Genomic DNA, 8,579 nt, shown 5'->3' with positions numbered 1-8,579 from the left:
CTGTGGCCATCAGCCGTGGCCTAAGTGGCCGTATGGGCCAGTCTGCCGAGGTCGCCGGTTAGACCTGGTGGCTGACTTGGTCCACGTTCCCTGTGTTAACCTAAAGTGCTTTTGGCTCAGGGTTCATGGCTCCTCCATTTGCAAGGCAGAGTCAGGAGTCCTGAATTCCCAGCTGATATTGCTGATGAACATTGATAAGTTAAGGATCAATCATGTGACCTAATGTAAGTTTGATCCCTGAGTAAGCTCTGGGAAAGGGACAGATCAGGTGGCCTTGTCACCTCTCCATTCTTTGTCAGGGTTCCTTGTGATTGTTGGTGGGCCACGAATTTGTCCCCGTGGGTGGCTTTGCAATGCCACTGCCCCTTCTGAACCCACCCAGGTGAAGCCAGTCCAGGATAGAAACATCGAGATGCTTTTGGAGCCTCTGAATACAGCTCAGGCGGTGGATGGTGGAGTAAATCTTCCATTATCTGGGCACAAGCTCCGTGGATAAGATGGAATCATCTGGCGGCCGCCTTTTGCAGGGGATTTTGTTGCCATGGTGATGGAAAACTGGGGACCAGGTTGAGAATATATTGCGACACCAAGACTTGAAAACCTTCGTGGAAGTGGGACCTGTCTCTGATTCCACGTTGGCCCCGGGGCGTGCCTGACTCTGGCTGCCGGGTGGGTGACATATGGGCAGTAATGGCCCTACCTGGGCTTGGCCAGGTGGACTCTGGCTCCTTTAAATGGCACCTTGATGACCCCAACACGGGAGGGGGGTCCTGCCAGGTGCTGCCTCCACCCCTTCCTGTTTGCAGGTTTTAGCTTCCTGGCTCCTCCCACTTCTACCTGTAGTGGCTGTCCCCTCCTTGAACTTTCTGTAAGTAGAGATTTTCTGCTTTGCCCAGAAAGGTAACCGGAAATCCTCCCCGCCCCCACAGGTTGTGTCTGCACTGGCGCTGTCCTAGATGTCCTGGGGGCTGCAGGCCTGATGCCTGCGCTCAAGGAGAAATAATCTCATAGGAAAAGTCGTGTTCAAAAATAACTGCAATGTACAGGCAAGGTACAAATTCAGTCCCCAGGGAGGTTTATTCTGTCTGGAGACGGAGAGGCCTCCTTTCAGGGCCAACTGCGGGAAGGTCACGATCCAGGTGATTTCAGCAAACGTTTATTGAGCATTCACGAGAGACCAGGTGCTAATTCACCAAAAGTTCTCAGCACAGACCCCTTAGGCTGGCTACTGTCAGGGAAGAAGGAAGAAGAAACCCTCCTCAGAGAGTTTTCAGTTGAAAAGTAAACTGAAAAGAGTTCCTCATTATTTTGGACCTACCTGGGACCCCTACTCCTCCCTCCCTGTGTCTCCATTCTGCTCCCAAAGTCTGTCAAACAGGACGAAGAACCCAGGGTCCTGGGCCCTGAAGGGATGGACTTAGTGTCAGGTACCAGCAAGTGCGCCCCCACCCTGCAGTGGGACCCACCCCAGGAAGGCTGCAGAGCGTTTCCATCAGCCTCTCGTTTCCTGTGTACTCTGTGCCCGGGGATGCTTCAGTCTCTGTGGAGCCTGATTCCAGCTCAGTTGGGTTTGGACTCCATCAGTGATGATGAGAATCACCGCAGATGTACTGGGAACAGATGGGGCTGACGTTGACTGAGCTCCTCTGCCTTGGTGTTCAAAGTGTAGTTTGTGTTAAAAATGGAGCCCCTGCAGTCACCTGAGTGGTAAGAAGGTGAGTACTGAGAATATACTCATTTAGAGACGAAAACCCTGATGCTCAATTGGGTTAGGTCACTGCTCAAAATCATACCTGATGGTAGAGTCAGTTTTACTTGTTTTGTTGGATACCAGGGGTTGAACCCAGGGGCACATACGCACTAAGCCACATCCCCAGCCCTTTTTTGTATTATTATTATTATTATTATTATTAGAGACAGAGTCCTGATGAGTTGCTTAGGGCCTTGCTAAGTTGCTGAGGCTGGCTTTGAACTCACGATCCTCCTGCCTCAGCCTTCCAGGCCACTGAGATTACAGCGGCACACCACGGCACCTAGAGCCGGTTTTTTGTTATTCGACAGCCTTGGTAATGCTGCCAGTGAGGAGGACAGGTCTCCCCATCCTGGCTCTTCCTGACTCTTCTGAGCACCTGGGTGACTTCATGCTCTTTGCCCTGTAGAACATGCTCCTCGAGGAGCAACAGCAAAACCTTATCAGGTGCAGGACATCAGACGGCCACCGTACTGGTTGTTTTTTTTTTCCCCTAAAGCCTGTCATAAGATTATAAACCACGGCTCACATTTGTCTTTGTTTTCATCAACTGGAATACAGCTAAGAGGACACTGGGTTTTGCTGATAGACAAGTGACCTGGAACCATCCTGTGGAGGGGAGGCACTATCTTTCTCTTGGGGGGTTTGTGTCTTTCTGCGGGGCTTAGCCGAGAGGGGCTGCAGCTTTCCCATGGGCCAGATGGCAGAGCCGCGGGGGAATGAGTGGGCCCAGGTGTCAGGGGTCTGGAGCTGGGGTGGCGGATGCAAATCACATTTAGCCATAGTGAAAATTCCCAGGTACAAGGTGGAGAAAGAGAGCATTTAAAATCCAGAAGTAGACAGAAAATCGAATCCCATCTTGATGTCTGATCAAACCATGTAAATGGACACCCTCTCTGTGTTGGTCACTCTCAGTTCTTGTGGCTCTCTTGACATGCGGGCATTTCCTAGGGGTCACCACATCAGTGGCCTCCTCCTTCTAGGAAAGAGCCCCCTCTTGGTGGTTCTGGGAAGGCAGAGAGCTTTGCGGTTCATGTGGGGACAAGATCTTATTCATGATCAGCCTGGGGAGAGAGAAGGAGTCGAGGTGCCCAGGGGGACCCAGGATCCACCCTTGGTACCTGCCTCACTAGTTTGTTCCTACCATTTGCCCACCATCTGTGGGCTTTGGTGGCAAAGCTGGAGGGGACGCTGCCCTGTGTGAATGGGAAGGAGCTCTCAATGGCTTGCTGACTGCACTCCTGCCGTTTCCCACGTGTCCTCGGGGTTCCCCGTGGTTGGCTCCCCTGCCTTCTCCGCCTTCTCCCTCAGGTGGACACTGGACTCTGGCTTTCCCCCGGGCTCTTGAGAGGAGGAGGCTCCTTTCTCTGCACCTCACAAGCCAGCTTAGAGTGGGTGCATTCTCCGGGCCTCCCATTGAGCCTTCCCATTTCCTCAATGCCCACCTTGCCCTTTCAGTGTCCTTGTCACGGGCTGACCTCTGGGTCACCCTGCATGCATCCTGGGCACTCTAGGCCCCCAGCTCACCATTTTCTTCTCCAGGTCAACTGCATCACCCCCTGGCCCCGTTGTTCTCTAGGTTCCCCTCCTCCAGGTTCTCCTCCCTCCTCCCTGTTCTCCCTCCTCCCTGTTCTCCTCCCTCCTCCCTGTTCTCCTCCCTCCTCCCTGTTCTCCCTCCTCCCTCCTCCCTATTCTCCCTCCTCCCTGTTCTCCTCCCTCCTCCCTCCTCCCTCCTCCCTGTTCTCCCTCCTCCCTGTTCTCCTCCCTCCTCCCTCCTCCCTGTTCTCCTTCCTCCCTCCTCCCTGTTCTCCCTCCTCCCTGTTCTCCTCCCTCCTCCCTGTTCTCCTCCCTCCTCCCTGTTCTCCCTCCTCCCTGTTCTCCTCCCTCCTCCCTCCTCCCTGTTCTCCCTCCTCCCTGTTCTCCTCCCTCCTCCCTCCTCCCTGTTCTCCCTCCTCCCTCCTCCCTGTTCTCCCTCCTCCCTCCTCCCTGTTCTCCCTCCTCCCTGTTCTCCTCCCTCCTCCCTGTTCTCCTCCCTCCTCCCTGCTCCCCCCCCTCCTCCCTCCTCCCTCCTCCCTGTTCTCCCTCCTCCCTCCTCCCTGTTCTCCCTCCTCCCTGTTCTCCTCCCTCCTCCCTGTTCTCCTCCCTCCTCCCTGTTCTCCTCCCTCCTCCCTCCTCCCTCCTCCCTGTTCTCCTCCCTCCTCCCTCCTCCCTGTTCTCCCTCCTCCCTCCTCCCTGTTCTCCCTCCTCCCTGTTCTCCTCCCTCCTCCCTGTTCTCCTCCCTCCTCCCTGTTCTCCTCCCTCCTCCCTCCTCCCTCCTCCCTGTTCTCCTCCCTCCTCCCTCCTCCCTCCTCCCTGTTCTCCTCCCTCCTCCCTGTTCTCCTCCCTCCTCCCTATTCTCCCTCCTCCCTGTTCTCCTCCCTCCTCCCTGTTCTCCTCCCTCCTCCCTGTTCTCTTCCCTCCTCCCTGCTCTCCTCCCTCCTTAGCCTCCAACACCACCTTCCCCGCCCAGGCTCAGCTGTGATGTGCTTTCCAGTTCACTGAGAAGGTGGACCCCAGCCGCGGACGCCCCTGCCCGTGCATCGGCCCTCCCTGCCTCCCTCCCAGAGCCGGTCATGCCCTTCCTGGGCCCATCCTGTTTGCCTCTGCCCTGCAGGGTCCTCCTCCTCCTCCGGCTTCTCCGGTTCCCCCCCCCCCCCGTTGCTGGCTCATTCCCGTCAGCACACAAGGGGTGATAACAGGGCCCATCTTTCAGTTCAGGACCCTCCTTGGTGGCCCGCCTCCAGCAAGCGCTCTCCCCAGCGCTCTCCCCCCAGTACTGCTGGGACCTGCTGTCCCCACCCCGCCCCTCCGGGTCTCTCGGCAGCTCACCCCAATACACGCTATTCCTACGGCTTCCTGGAAACTTCTCTTGTCGAGCACCCAGTGACCTCGCTGTGACCCATCCAGGGCCATCTCTCAGTCCTGCCTCCTCCCACCCCCAGGCGATGAGCCACCCCTCCTTGTCAATTCTGCCCCTTTAGCCTCTCTCCCTCTGTCCCCTCCTCTCCATCTCGGTTGCCCCTCACTGGTTCTGACCCTTTATGCTGCCCTGTGGTAACCGTGTCCTATCTACCTCCTCCCTGCGAAGCTGTTCTGTCCAACTATGCCCTTCTCTCCCCCAGCCTCCACCCGATGCCAGAATGACCCAGGGTCTTCTCCTTCTTTCCCCATAGGACGATCAGCTTCTTTTTTGTTGTTGTTGTCAGGGATTGAACCCCGGGGTGCTTAACCACTGAGCCACATCCCCAACCCCTTTCTATATTTTATTAGAGACAGGGTCTCACCGAGTTGCTTAGGGCCTCGCTGAGGCTGGCTTGGAACTGTGATCCTCCTGCCTCAGTCTCCCCAGTGCTGGGATTATAGGCACGTCTCACCGCACCCAGCTGATCAGGAGTTTTTAAGCTCATTTTATTTTGCTTTGATTTCAGACCACGCTACTGCGTACTCCTTCTCGAAACTCTCCTAACTTCCTTGTGTCTCTCCCTCAGACTGAAACCACAGACTTAAACATTTCTGACAAGAAAAGGAAAAGAAAAATCAGGAAGAAAGCCAAGTTTAACTGTAGCCAGTGCCCACGGACATAGCAAAATTGGCATAGCTAGAACGGATAAAGGAGATTAGTGTCTCATTCTTTATCTAAATGTTCAAGGTACAACTGGAAAGACACCTATTACATTTCTAACAGGTAAATGATCCTAGTAATGTGTGTTAAAGTAGTATATTAACTTGAAGAACTAGATAGAACTAGATAGATACAATCCTTCAGTGCCTACGAGTCTCCAGCCCCTTTGCCCAGCATACCAGGTTCTGTGAGCCGGCTCCGGGCTCCTGCTCAGCCTTGCCCCTCCCCTGCACCCCCTTGAGCTTCTCTCCCGGGCCCCCGGTCCTCCTGACTGGCCGCCTCCCCTGCCCACGGTGCTGTCTGCCTGGGGCGCTCTCTTCCCTGTACCCCTCCTCTCCTCCTTGTGAGACTCAGCTAGGAACCCGCCTTGCACGCTGTTGACTGCAGCCCTGTCTGTGCCAAGCTCCGCGAAAGCCCCAGAGGGCTCCTTTATTGTCACCGCGTGCTCTCTGGCCTCCCTTCCCAGGGATTTTCATATTGCGTAATTGGCCGCTTGTGTTTCTCTCTGTCCACTAACCGCAACTTTCATCTGTGCGCCTCCAGAGCCAAGTCTGCGCCTGGCCCATGGTAGGTGATCAAGAGTGAGTGGCCTACAGTTGAGGCCCTGCGGGAACTAGGACCCTGGTACCCGAGGTTTTTCCACATGGCACGTGGCAGGAATGTGTCATCGCCAGGAGCTTCATGGGGGATTCCAATCAGGTTTCCAGAAACCGGCAAGGGTGCTTCTAAAGCTTTTTTCTTTCTTTCTTTCTTTTTTATATGAATGCCATCTCTCTGCTCCCACCCTGTCGGTCCCTATTGAGAGACAGAGCCCAGGTTCCAGTAGGATGAGGTTAGGAGGTGAGCTTGGATTTTCGAATCCATTTAAATAGTTGCGTGCCTGAAGATGCCGGAGGACTGCCCAGGGTCTCGGTGAAATGGTGGCACTCAGTGGGTCCCCCAGTAGAGGTTTGTTGAATGACTGATGAAGCACTTTTTTCTGGTTCCAGGTAACTTAATAGACAGTATGAGAGATGTTTAAAAAAGTGACTCAAAAAAAAAAATAAATAAAAAAGTGACTCAGATATAGTTCCTCTTTCAAAGATCCTACAATCTATTGAGAAAATAAACGTGTTGATCAGAACTAAAAAGAAAAAGCCAAAAACATTTGCAGAAAGCTTTCTTAAGTGCAGTTTACAACCCAGCCAAGAACCAGGGAGAACTGAACTTCCGAGTCCTTTCAGAAGCAGAATAGAACTCCAGAGCGGGCTGGGCCCTCCGAAGCCACTCTGCTCTGTTTCCCTCAGCAACAGTGAAAGGGAGGAGAGAGGATCTGAGGCAATCGCTCAGAGGGCCCTGCGCTCAGAGGGCCCTGCGCTCAGAGGGCCCTGCTGGAGTTTGGGGAGCTTTCTGGGGTGCTCCAGGCATGGCAGGGTGGCTAGAGGGAAGTGAGATGCACGGGCCTCTATTTTCCTTCTTTTGCAAGAAATCACTTTTCATGATTGAAATTTGGAAAACAGAGAAGAACACTTTAGATTCTGGTGTACCAGAATTTAAAACCAGAATTTAAACCCAGCCCTCCTCATTTCTTCAAAACAACCCACTGGTGGGGCTGCAAATTGGTGCGGCCAATCTGGAAAGCAGTATGGAGATTCCTGGGAAAGCTGGGAATGGAACCACCATTTGACCCAGCTCTTCCCCTTCTTGGACTATTCCCTAAAGACCTTAAAAGAGCATACTATAGGGACACTGCTACAACGATGTTCATAGCAGCACAATTCACCATAGCTAGACTGTGGAACCAACCTAGATGCCCTTCAATAGATGAATGGATAAAAAAAAAATGTAGCATTTATACACAATGGAGTATTAGTCTGCACTAAAAAATGACAAAATCATGGAATTTGCAGGGAAATGGATGGCACTAGAGCAGATTATGCTAAGTGAAGCTAGCCAATCCCTAAAAAACAAATGCCAAATGTCATCTTTGATATAAGGAGAGCAACTAAGAACAGAATAGGGAGGAAGAGCATGAGAAGAAGATCACCATTAAACAGGGACGAGAGGGGGGAGGGAAAGAGAGAGAGAAGGGAAATTGCATGGTAAAGGAAGGAGACCCTCATTGTTATACAAAATTACATATAAGAGGAAGTGAGGGGAAAGAGGAAAAAAAACAAGAGAGAGAAATGAATTACAGTAGATGGGGTAGAGAGAGAAGATGGGAGGGGAGGGGAGGGGAGGGGAGGGGAGGGGGGATAGTAGAGGATAGGAAAGGCAGCAGAATACAACAGACACTAGTATGGCAGTATGTAAGAAAGTGGATGTGTAACCAAGGTGAATCTGCCATATGTATACGGGGTAAAAATGGGAGTTCATAATCTGCTTGAATCAAATGTATGAAATGTGATATGTCAAGAGCTTTGTAATGTTTTGAACAACTAATAATAAAAAAAAAAAACCCACAGGTGACTCTGTTATTGTTCAGAAATCAAGCAAAGCCACCGGAGAAGGAGAAGACAATGTAAATGAGATGAAGAAACCAGAAGAAAAATTGCCCTCAGGCTCAAGAAATGAACGCCAACAAAGGTTGACGGTGAAATCTCTTCACTCCCTCCCTCCGCCCCTTCATTTCACGCACAAGACAAACAAGTAAAACTCCAGAATTTTTTTTTTTTGTTTCATATTTTGTGCCAAACTATAAACCACAAATAGGCAGATAAATGAATGTTAACTAAAGTGAAAGAAAAGGGCTTGGGGTAGTCAGTGGTGCAGCCTGGGCTCAGCAGCACGAGGCCCCGGGCCTAATCCTGGTTTAAAAAATAAGAAGAAAGAAAAGAAAAATGACTCCTACTCCCACCAGCGCCTGTGCTGCATGGGGGTCTCTCCTCCTCTCTTTCCCTCCTGCTCTTCTTTCTCTTCTTTAAACAGGAGCGGGACCCCTGGGTCAGGAGGAGGCGGGTCAGTGGGCACACGGAACGCCCTGGGCTTCGCAGCTTGCTTCTTACTGATGTGGACGGAAGGAGATGGGGGTGGACAGAGCCCACTGTGTCTTGTCACTCGCTGCAGGGACAGGGATCGGTTTGAAGAGGCTGTTTCCCTTTTTACAAAGCCCTGGAGAGGGGACAGGCTCAACCTTATCCTCACCAGTGAAGGGTGCATCCCACTTCCCCGGAGGCACTTCGCGGTTTT

Source organism: Marmota monax, unplaced genomic scaffold (genome assembly GCF_021218885.2).
Source record: "Marmota monax isolate L192 unplaced genomic scaffold, Marmota_monax_Labrador192_F-V1.1 WCK01_AAM20220418_F8-fsc00009, whole genome shotgun sequence".
Lineage (NCBI taxonomy): Eukaryota > Metazoa > Chordata > Mammalia > Rodentia > Sciuridae > Marmota > Marmota monax.
This window is presented reverse-complemented; position numbering follows the sequence as displayed.